The sequence below is a fragment of the Fukomys damarensis genome, unplaced genomic scaffold (assembly GCF_012274545.1).
Source record: "Fukomys damarensis isolate Sample0158 unplaced genomic scaffold, DMR_v1.0_HiC HiC_scaffold_3, whole genome shotgun sequence".
Classification (NCBI taxonomy): Eukaryota; Metazoa; Chordata; class Mammalia; order Rodentia; family Bathyergidae; genus Fukomys; species Fukomys damarensis.
The window spans coordinates 22,919,177-22,931,584 of NW_022900915.1; the positions used below are offsets into that span (position 1 = coordinate 22,919,177).

Consider the following 12,408-nt stretch of genomic DNA (forward strand, 5'->3'; position numbering starts at 1 on the left):
ATATATATTTATATTTATATAAAAATACTAATAATAGTATGTTATACATCAATAGCAGCAACAGCTTTTCCAGGTTCTGCAGTCATCTGAACAAAATTATAGACATTCAGCACATTCCATTAAAAACAAAACAAAACAAAACAAAACAAAAAACAAAAAAAAAAATAATATCCAGAAAACAGCAAAGTTCTGTTGCTGTTGTGGTACCTGGGACCATTTTTTTTATTAGCATCTTAATCATCATCTGGAAAGAGAACATTCTAGAGTAATATCATTAAATGTAAGTCTGATAAAGCACGGTCCCTACTATGTATCATAAAGCAGGTACAAGATATTTTACATTACATATAGGTATGATACAGTACCGTCCTACATCAGTAATACTGGAATCAGTTTTGGTTTGGAATTTACTTTGTCTGCAAATAAGATTGCTACCCCTGTTTTTTTCTGGGCTCCTGTCACATGGAGAATTGCTTTCTATCTTTTCACTTTCAGTCTGTGGGCTTCTTTTTGCACTAGGTGTGTTTCTTGTATACAACATATTGTTGGATTTTGCTTCTTATTCCATTTTGCCAGTCTATTTCTCTTGATTGGTGAGTTGAGGCCATTGACATTGCTGGTTATAACTGATAGGTACTGACTTATTATTGACATGTTATTGGCCTTTTGTTGACTCTTTTTTCTTGTTCACCTTCTCCTTTTAATTTCTTGCCTTGCCTATTTGATTTGCTCTGTTGGGCCTCATGGTGTTGTTGCCTTCATTTTCTTTTTCTAGGATCTTGTTTTGAATTCCTTGTAGTGCTGGTTTGGTATTCATGTAGTTTCTCAGGTGTTCTTTGTCTTGGAAGTGTCTTATTTCCCCATCCATTTTGAAAGAGAGTTTTGCTGGATACATCAGTCTAGGTTGGAGGTTGTTCTCTTTTAGCACTTGAAATACCTTATTCCAGGCTCTCCTTGCCCCAAGGGTTTGTGTTGAAAAGTCTGCTGTGATTCTGATGGGCTTTCCTTTGTATGTGATTTGTTTCTTTTCTCTTACTGCTTGTAGTATTTTGTTCTGTTGGGTTTCTGGGATCTTGACTATTATATGTCTAGGTGTAGATTTTTTTTATTGTAGCTAGTTGGGATCCTATATGCCTCAGTTATCTGAATGTCAAATCCTTCCCCTCTGTTTGGGAAGTTTTCTATCATTAATTCTGCGAACAGCTTTTTAAAGTCATTTGTATTTTCTCCTGCTACTTCATGTATTCCTATCAGTCTTATGTTATTCTTCTTTGTATCATCTAGGAGTTGTTGGATTGATTTCTCATGATCTCTTACTGTTTTTAAGAGACCTCTCTTTTCATGGTCACTGACTGCAATCTTATCTTGTATATCTGAGAGTCTATCTTCGCATTCTTTTATTCTGTTGCGTACACTTTCAATAGAGTGTTTAATCTGGATATCTGTTTTATGGATTCCATTTCTTTCCTATTTTGGGTGTTAATTTTTTCCATTTCTTTCTTTTGCTGGGCCTTTGTGGCTTCTATCATGGTCCTGAGCTCATCTATTTTTTTGTCAATTTCTGCTCTAGAGTCTCGAATCACGACTTCCATTTTGTTCACTATCTGTATGGTTATCTGGGAAATTATTTCTGTTTTGAATTTTTCTAGAGCCTGATTGATCTGTTTTGTTACTTTCTGTGCTTTGAGTTCAGGGTGTCCTGGTGGTTCAGTATCGGCTTTTTCATCCTCATTTGCCCTACTGTTTTCCATTGGTAAACTGAAAGTCTGTCCTTGTGTCTTGCTTAAGTGTTTTCTCATTTTTATTTTTGTTGTCGGACTGTCCTTGATTTAATCTCTGGATTATCACCCAAATCTTCCTGATATAGTTGCACCCTAGCTTCTAAGTCTCTAACGACCCACAGACATTCTCATCTTCATAACATCAGAGAAAACAGCTATCAAATCAACCACAATGCTTTACCCCAACTGATACAATCAGCAACACATTAAGATCAAGCACAGCTTTGACACTGACCACTGGTGGTAGTCACTAGTCTATCACCCTTTAATCATTTGAATTAAATTGAAATCAAGAAGCAGTCCAGAACATGTCTGCAGTGAACAAAATTTCAGTATAGTGTATTTACCATTTAATGGCTCAGACAGAGTGAGGATGCAAGACCCCTGATCTCAGTTAGCTGATGGCTGAACCCCATGATGCTGACTGACCTCAGGCTGCAAGGCCCAGATTGAGTTCCCCAACCTTCTGAATGGTTGAACTCCACAACGTTCTATTACAGGTTTCCCACGCCTTTTCTTTAAAGATGTTCAAAGTTGGGAACTCAGAAAAATATCCTTGATGACCACCTCTGCCTCTGCAGAGTGGGTCCAAAGACTGACACAGTCAGGAGGTCTGAGAGTGTGTGTGGGGGGGCTTATGGGGGTTCAGGGGCGCCCGCATGGCTACCTTCCCGGCACTTGAGTGATGGCGGCTGGGTTGGGAGCAGGTGTGGCTCTCCTTCCCACAGTGGATTGGGGCCCAGGCTACCTCCCTGCACTTGAGTGATGGTGGCTGGGTCGGGAGCTGGCCTGGTTCTCCTTCCTGCGGTGGATTGGGGCCCAGGCTACCTCCTGGCACTTGAGCGATGGTGGCTGGGTGGGGAGCAGGCGTGGCTCACCTTCCCGTGGTGGATCGGCGCCCAGGCTACCTCCCGGCGCTTGAGCTATGGCCTTATTATAGTATTTTTTTTTTTTTAAATCAGACACTCAAGTTTCTAGAACAGTTTCTTTAAAACTATTTCCTCCTCTCCACTCCATGTGGCCTTTCCTAAGTAGGACAGCAGTGAATGATTGACAACCATGTGACTCGAGAAGAAGGAAGGGATAGAGAAAGACTCTTACAGAGCTGTAACAGTATAGCAAAAGATAGCAAATTGAGAGTTAAAATGTTTATTTAATTGTGGATTGTCTCTCTTGTATATTGTTCCTCTTTGTGGTGATGGTGACAGACACTGTTTTTCTTCCTTCCAGTATTGCCCCATAAGGGAATAGGATGATTTTTATAGTTAAGTGGCATGGATATGGTAGGAAATATAGGCACGATTCCAACTCTTTTCTGTATTCTCTCTCCACCTAGATGTCTGATGGGTAAGACTGACCCTAGTCCAGGCTACAAATAAAATGGGGAATTGCAGATAACTCCAGTTTTCTTTATTAATGAATTAGCTAACTCTTTGGCTGTGCTTATGATGTATAACATATACAACAATGATCAGAACTCTTTACATATATTAACTCATTTCTTACACAAGCCTGCAATGAAATTATTATTATTTTTCTACTTTAGGTTAAAAACAAAACAGAAACAAAACCTGACCTCAGAGAAGACAAGCAGCTTGCCTTAGTTTCTTAGAGTTATAAGTGGGGTAGGGATTAGAACAAGGACGTCTAGCCCCACTTTTCTGCTCTTTCCTCTGCAGCATGCTTCTCAAGAGGAATAAGCATGCACATTGAATCAAATGTAAAAGGAGAATGCTATTTTATTTTCACAGTACAGATTCTCAAGTTTTAGCAAAATGAGGAATATAGGACACGAAAAAAATGTTGCTTAGGATATAAATAACTCAATCTCAATAAAAATAGAATCAAAATAAAGGGAGCTTTAAAAACAGACCTTCATTGGAAGGATACATGAACACCAGAGGGATGAACAGAGTGACTGCGTAGGAAAAGCTCATCTGAGTCAGCAAGGATTACCATCCTATCAAAATCCATATGGCTTGAAAGAGGAGAATTTAATTTATATGTGTGTCCATTGTTCTTTTACAAATACCTTTTGCCTTATCTCTCCACATATTCTATTCAAATATTTTATAATGACAGTTTGAATTCTGTAATTCTTCTATTTTTCATGTTTTTATTTTTACAAGTTTGTGGTATGAAATGAATGAGGTTTCCCTTAAAGGAACCTGGTGAAATAATATTTGGAAAGCTGCACATAAACTGAATTACAAAGTAATCCCTACTCACATACATATCTTGCTGAACCTTTTAAAATTGTACATGTTTTTATTTCATCTAATTAAAAGAAAACACTAAAATAATATACTTTTCATAGTTGTATTTAATATTTGGGTGTTATTAAAGAAGAAATTCTCTTGGAAAAATAATGATTTTTTACAATATTTTCCTGACTGTTCTTTTTTTACTTGCTTTCCTAAATAAGAGCTTTATATTATACTTTGTACACTATAAAAATCACTCTTCTGTGGTGTATAATCCAACAGTTTTAGAGTATTCATAGATTTATACAACCATCCCTATTCTCTAATTTTAGGGTATTTTTATTTGCCCAAAGAGAATCATTAAGTCAACAAAAATCACTTCTCATCCCCCCCCCACCACCTCTCACAACTTTTAACCTACTTTCTGTCTTCATGGGTTTGCCTATTCTGGACATTTGATATTAATGAAATAGTATGTGTCTTTCTGTGTTTAACTTCTTTTAGTTAGCAGTGTTTTCAGTGTTATTCTGTGTTGTAACATGTATCCACTTCTATACATCATTTCTTTTCAGTGCTGAATAATGTTACATTATGTAGATATACCATATTCTGTTTATCCATTCATTAGTTGATGTACATTTGGATCTCTTCTACTTTTTAGCTATTATTAATAATGCTGCTATCGACATTTTACATAATTTTATTGAGTAGACATATATTTTCATTTCTCTCAGAAATATATGTAGGGATGAGATGGTCAGGCCATATGATAACTTTGTTTAATATTTTGAAGATGTACAAATTCCTTTTTAAGGTGCGTGTACTATTTTACAATTCTTCTAGTAGTATATAAGGGTTTCAGTTTCCCCATGTTCTCACCAGAACTTGTTATTGTTTGTTTTTTCAATTTGTCTTTCCTTAGACTTTCACATTTAAAACAACTGGAATTCTGGCCTACTTGTTTATTCTATCATTTCCACCTGATACGTCTGTGGTTGGTTTATAAGCCATGGTAGAGGTGAAAGAATTATAAAGTTAGAATCAACTTTGAGTCCCTGCTTATCACCTATTGCTTCAGTGACCTTGAAGAAATCAATTGCCTCACTTATAGAGCCTGAGCTTCATACTATCTAAAACAGAGTTACTAATCCCTTACTTTCTGGTGATGATTCAAATATATTAGATCCCTGTCTCCCTCTCCCTCCCCCTCTCATTTCTTAAGTAAATAAATAGGATTATTACGGCTGTGTCTAGATGTCTTGCCAAAGTCTCAAGCAGTCATAGGTGGGGCTTTTCAGGGTGGTTCAATCTAGAGTGTGTGATTGATTCATAGTGCAATGCTAGGACTAAGGGACTAGGATTAAGGGTGGGTGTTACTCAATCAGTCCACTGATTGGTTTCACACTGTGCTAATTCCAGTAGCCTAGATAGAATATAAAAGGGACAGAAAAATACTGCTAAACCTTGCTTGCTTTGTTGCCTCTGCCCATCATGAACTGTTTCTCCTTTGTGATGCCTGTCTGCCATGCCACTCTACCTTGGAGCCAGACTTGAGGCCTATTATCGACTAAAATCTCTACAAACTGTGAGCCAAATAAACCTTTCCTCCCTTAACTTTGGGCCTTGGGTATTTTGTCTTAGCAACACAAAAAGTAACTAACACAAGCATATATTAAATAGATTTGCATTAACAGCCCTTTGCTAATAGAACATAAAGCACAGCCATGACTGATGGCACACGCCTGTAATCCCAGCACTCTGGAGGCTGAGGCAGGAGGATCGCTGTGATTTTGAGACCAGCCTGGGCTACATAGTGGGTTCCAGGTCAGTCTCAACTATGTAGTGAGACCCTGTCTCAAAACGACCAAAAACAAAAAAATTGCTTTGAGATTCTTTTCTATCTTTATAGCTGTTGGTTAATATTAGAAGTAGTTATATCAGCAGAAAAATTGAATCTTAAGTGTAACCTATCTTACTCCTTTTAGAAAAAAATTATAATTTGCCTCAGAAATGAATTGGGTAATATACATATAATCAGAAGTGGAGCATGCCTTTCTTTTCTAGCATTTACAATATTTTTCCTCATTTTTTCTATTTATACTTTTAATTTGGGATTATATTGAAAGAAAGCTATATCTTCTCCTTCGCCTTTGTAGTTAAGGGCAACTTTGACTACATATGCAGGGTCTAGAGGCTTAATAACAACACAAAATTGAATCCTTTACCAGTTACAAACAACCGGACTCTTGAAATACAGTTTTGCCTGAATCATTTTCTGAAGCCGGGATGATACCACCACTCTTTCATGAGTTCTGACTACATTCCCTGCACCTGTTCTGCACTCTCCTGTTCTGCCATACTGACCCGTCATTCTCTCCCCAGCCTTCAAAGACCACTCCAGTCTGCCTCTTCCAAGAAAGCTCCTTTTCATTCATTTGAATTTTTTTTATTTATTATTGGTCATTATATAATAAAAAAGAAATTCACCCTTAAAAAAGCAAATATATAAGAATTGTATGAACAAAAATCTCCATTTTATTCCCCAGAGTTCCCTGCATGTAGCCATCCACTCATTTTCATATTAAAATAAATTGTTTATTTAAAAATTCTATACAAGTTGTTGTGCACTTGCTTTGCCATAAAACCGCAGACCCTCTATTTCATTGACTGAAAACATTCTTTGCTCTTTATGCCTGTAATTTTTTTCTTTTTGAACTTTTTCATGTGTGTTAAGTCTTATTTTTTTCAACTAAAGTAAGCTTTGTGGAGTTCAAAGACTATATCTTAAGCTCCTAAGCTTTTTTCCCCCATCAGGGATGTACAGAGGACTTTCCTGTAGCAAATAATAAGCAGAGTATATTTAATTGGACATTTTGAGCTTATAGTTTAATTTGATGTTCTGTAAATTCAGGAGAAATCTTAGAAGATTGATTAATTTCCTTATTTTTATTGCAGATTATCTTTCTATGAGGTATAGTATTGAGAAATACAATTGCGTAGAAATTAATATTGGTGTTGTGAAAGAATTCAATTGATAATGAAAATTGGAGAAGACCCATTGCAAGGTATAATGTGTAACATAGTTTGCTTTGAGACTTGAAGGTAAAGGATAGCAGCTAGAGGGGAATAAAAGGAGAAAATCAACAAAAAAAGCATAAAAGTGACTTAGTTGGAGGCTGGGAGAAAGAATGAAAGGAAACTTTTTGAGAAGTAAAATACATAGATAGTCAACACAAAAACTGTAGAAGAATCCTGTTATCCTTTTAACTATAATAAAAGCCATACTGGTTTCCAAAATACCCGTGCCATCAAAGAAAATGAGAGATAAGCTTTGTGGTAAATGAAAGAAATGTCTACTTTGTCCTGAAACATTTGAAATATAAAAAGTTTTGCTGCAAGAGTATGAGACTGCCTGGTAAAATATGACATTACATAAAAACTAAAAATTAATCTTTTTAATAAATTTATTTACTTTTATTTCTCACTACCCTGTTGACCAATGCTATATTTTAGTCTTGTTTTTACCAAAGATTCTCATTAAAGATACCAGGTATAAGTTTCATTCACCAAAAAATAATTTCAACAACAGCCCTAGCAAGTGTGCTGTTTTTGAGACAGAGGCAGTACATTTTCAGATGAATGGCATTGGAATTTTAGACTTTTTGCCACTGTAATGTGGAATGGTTGAAGCTTAAAATCATATACTTCAGGAAATTTTCTCAAATTTTTGAAATTGAATTATTGAATGCAGGTTGCCTTTTGCATAATTGTGTGAAGCTGATGAAATGGGTCTCTTTTGCTCTGATTTCTTTCCAAATTCAACCCAAATGAATTCATAGCTGATGGGTTTAAAGCATAGCAAGGATAGATTAGCTCATATAAAATAAAATCTTTAGAGGCAAAGAAATGAAATAGTCCTGCAGCCTCACAAGATGTTATACATATTTTCAAATTCTCAAGACAAATGTCCTTTCCTCCCTCTGACTGGCTTCATTGTAGTGTTTATAACAAACATACTTTACCTTTTCTTATTAATCAATGTTACATCTTTTTTTAGTCTCTCAACTATGCTTTCTAATATTTATAATAATAAATGTTGACAGAAGAAAAATCCATGAGAAAATTGCTTTGTCGTGAGATTTTCTATTTTATAAAAGGTGTTATTTACATTTTATTTCAGCTAGAATTTTTTTAGATGGTTAACCATTAGTGACACACAGAGGAAAATTATTCCTGAGTTTATATTTATAAAAATATTTCTCAGGAAGGTAGGATCTGTCAGTATTTATTTTGCAATGATGAACTTAAGAGCAAAACCAAGAAGAGGCTAAAATTGCAGAGTGCACTAAACTGAAAAGTGAAAACACTCCACCATCCAACATAGACACTTGAAATCAAAACGACAATGTAGGGATTATTGCCATTTTACAGATACAGCATCTATAGCTCAGAAAGATTTAAATAATTTCCTTAACATATCTGTGACTAGTAAAAACAAAATAAGATTCAGTCTGTCTAATTAGAAATTTGATCGCTTTACTCACTGCACTCATGGTTTTGTTTCATTACATGTAAAAAATTAAGAAACAAAGCTATTTTTAGTCAAAGGGAATTAAAATTTATAGTAATTTATTGTCATAATGTAAGACAAAGCTGATTTAGGACTAAAACTTTTTGTTGTATTTATTGTTAATTTTGTTTGTTTGTTTTTGTTTTCGGAACTGGATCTCTGATGTCCCAAATCTCTGAGCTTCATTCTTTAGAAGCAGAAATGTTTTAGATTATAATGGCCACTCCTCAAAGAGAAAAAAATATATATATTTAACCCTTTTTATGGCAGAGTACAAGCTGCTGAAAATAATTCACTTATCTCACTTGAGCCTCAGCTACTTGTGTTTGGCAGTGCACTGAGTGTCCCTGCCTCAAAGCGCAGCTGCCCTGGGAACCTGTGAACCCATTCACACAGGTCTCTGTCAAATATGCCCCTTTTCTGAAGGTTGCCTGCTTCTGTGATGTCTATTTTGGAATATTTGCAAAGTGTATCTGTAGCATTTATCCCATTTGAAGTGGCATGACTTACACACTTCAATTCCATATTTTAATATCTTTGAAAAATTTTTGTTAATTAACATAAAAGCCACAGAATAGTATAGTTCGTAAATAAAATGTAGTTCTTTTTGTGCAGTGAGGACTTTTCCTCAGTTCACGCATTATTGAAAAGCATGGGAGATCATCATTTGGAAAATTACTATCAAGAATATTTTTAAGTGACTTATTATAAATATTTTCTTCTTTTTCTGTCAGTTAATATTGAAATACAATAGAGTAGTAATTTAATTTAGTTCAAAAGCCGTTTTCTAAGTGAAATGAATTAGCTGGGAGCGTTGCATTAATAGTCAGTGCCAGCAGCTGGATTCTGCATACAAAACACTTGTTCATGTTTTCCTTGACCTCCTTTGATTGGGCACAGCACTAACTTTAAACTGAATGGGCTCAGTCTGGTCTTTGGCAAGCATCAGAAAATAATGAATAGTGGAACATTGAAAGGCTTAAATATCCTGGCACAAGCTCTATGTCAGTATGATGAGCTAACCATGGCATTGTTCAAATAGAAGGCTCTGTGTCCCTTTGGAAATAAAATCTTGGCTCGTGGATAGAGGTCTATGTACACACATTGAATTTCTCTGTCTTACTGCTATGCTATTCCATTCATAATTAAACTTTGAAAGCAAAGTTCTGAAGAGGTTCTTCAATGCTTCTTCTCCAAGTATGCCCAGAAATAAGTGGTTGATGTAAAAAATGGCATAGCCCCATGCTTTTATTTGGTAATTCTCCGAAATTCACATCAAAGGCTTGAGGAACAAACTCTTTAAGCTGGAGAGCAGTGTAGACACTTTGTTTCTCCCCTTAAAATGTCTTTCCTCTGAAAGCTGTGGTAATCACAGATTTTTGCTGTAGAACTTCGGATGTTCTGATTTTTTATGTTTACAGCTCCATCTGTATTTTTAGTGAAATGTCTAAATTTGTCTCAGCACATCTCAATTCCAAGAATGAATTGATCTTATGTGCAGTTCCTCCTTGAAAGCAAAGAAAGGATGGAAAATTAAGCTTTTAAGATTGATTAAAAGTATGACATTATAACTTGCCTTTCCTTTTTAATTTTTGTTCTTAAAAACAGAACAAAAATTCCTTAAACACTGACGAAAGTACCTGAAGAAGCTAGGATTATTTGAGTAACAAACGTATTGCTGCCGATATTGTAAAATTATTAAGAAGAGCCTCTTAGAAAGCCTTGTAAAACATTTTAATCCTATGTTATAAATACAGACTCCTGGTGGGGTATAAATAGTTAAGTAAAACCATGAAGAACCTGCATTACACAAATATTTAAAATCTGAGTATCTTTCAGAAGTACATGCTGAAATATTTACAAATACAATGACATAATTCCTGAGATTTCCTTAAAAACAATTTGATATGGGGAAAAGTAGGTCAGCACATAAATGAAACAAGCCATAAATTTAATGTTGTCTGGTGTAATGCATGAATGAATGTTCTTTATGGTGTTTACTTTTTAGATACTGGCATTTTTCATAATGAAAAATTAATTATTTTTGGACAGTTCAGAATCATAGTTCTGTATGATGAAATGTTTTCTTGATAAAAAACAATCTCCTAAAATCTCAGATGCCATTAAAAATTTATTTGTGAATAATAATACAATTGTAAATAATAACTTTTTACTTAAGTTGCATTAACATGCTGGCTTTTAAACATAAAAACAAGGGCTGAGGATTTAGCTCAATGGTTCCGCCACCTGCCTCGCAAATGCAAGGTCCTAAAAAGAAAACAAAACTATGCTGTAGAAATTTGAACCTGCCTTGTTTAGGTCATTGGGATAATTAGAACAGTTTAATTTCTCATCTTGGTTATTCACAGATGAACAATCCTAAAAACATTAGTATTGATGTATGTACCAATAAATTGATTCTAAATATAGTCTAGTTTCTATAAGATGTTATGACATCAAAACGTGAACAGGGAAATTTTTACTGATTATAAAGAGAATGAAAAGCAATGAAGGTTAAGAATATGTTGCCCCCAAATATACCTCCCTGGCATATTGATTATTTTGAGTTATAGGCAATAGAAAAACAGAAGGTATAATTAGATCAATCTGAACTTCCTTTTATTTCTTAAATGCAGGAGATTGACAAATAGCTTCTCTATGCCAGAGAGAAAGTGTCATTCATATAATCAAAGGTGGGAGGAAATCTTGAGCCAGGGGATCTACCTTGCCCAGCCTTATCTCCCTACCTTCAAGAAATCGACTACTCTACCCTGAGTCTCTTTGCCTTGTCATATTTTCACAATTTACTAATCTTTATGCAATAATTTTGTCTAATCTTCTGTCTATAATTCATCACATTGGGTCTTCACTTCCTTATGAAGAACCTCGTGCCACATAAAATTTTACATTAAATGAATTTGTGCACTCTCCTCCTTTATATGTTGCGTCCATTTCTCAGGCTCAGCCAAAAAATACTCTGAGAGGTAAAATTTTGCCTCTCCTACCATGTTCTACTTGCCAAAAAAAACTGATAGATATGTTAATATTAACTCATATTACATAGTAAACTACTTCATACTTTTTGTTTGAATTGATTAGCCACTAATTAACTATGATAAAGCTCACGTGTTCATCTTGATATTGTGTGTTGCTATGTTACTCAGGCTGGCCTAGAAGTCCTGGGCTCAAGTGATACTCCTGCTGCATCTTCCTTGAGTAGCTAGGATTACAGATATGCTTCACCATTCCCAGCCAGGTTTTATAAGATATATATGTATATTATTGCTTAGCTGGAGAATGGGCATATCTTAGTGTATTCTCAATGGCAAAGCATTTTTTCTAATGAGTCTGTTAATTTTAACAGTGGAAGCAATGAAAATATCAGATAGTGCTGATGACTTCTGGGTAAGTAGGGTCAGTCTTTGATGTCTGTTCTGATCTGGTGCTATTGTTTGTATTTCCCTCAGTGAAGTATTTTTGGAGACTAAGGAACTAGCCACCTACTTTTTGCTAAATGCTACATCCTAGGCATATAATTATTAATAAAGGGACTTCCATGTTAATAATCTTTTACCTTTTCCATATAAAAAAGTGTGGTTGTTTTCTCAAGCTTGGAAAGCTTGACAACATTCCATTTAAGAGATATATAAAAATAATAGTTTCTGTGACAAGTTAACTCATAAAGTTGACAGGAGGTAAATGCTCAGAAATCAAAGTCTGCATTAACAAGAAAATCACTATGATTCATGGCCTTTAGTAGATATAAAAAGCATGTCTGTAGGACTGGGGACTGTAGCTCAGTGGTTCCACCACCTGCTTTGCAAGCACAAGGACCCAAGTTTGAACCCCGGTA

The 12,408-nt window shown here is 35.2% G+C and overlaps 1 protein-coding gene across 1 annotated transcript in view; it reads left to right on the plus strand.

The window, feature by feature from the left end:
• The window catches only part of Fbxl17 (F-box and leucine rich repeat protein 17), a gene marked incomplete at its 5' end in the record, with an annotated part of 484,676 nt that overhangs the window by 238,467 nt on the left and 233,801 nt on the right, over positions 1–12,408 (plus strand). The gene's annotated exons all lie outside the window — the stretch shown is intronic.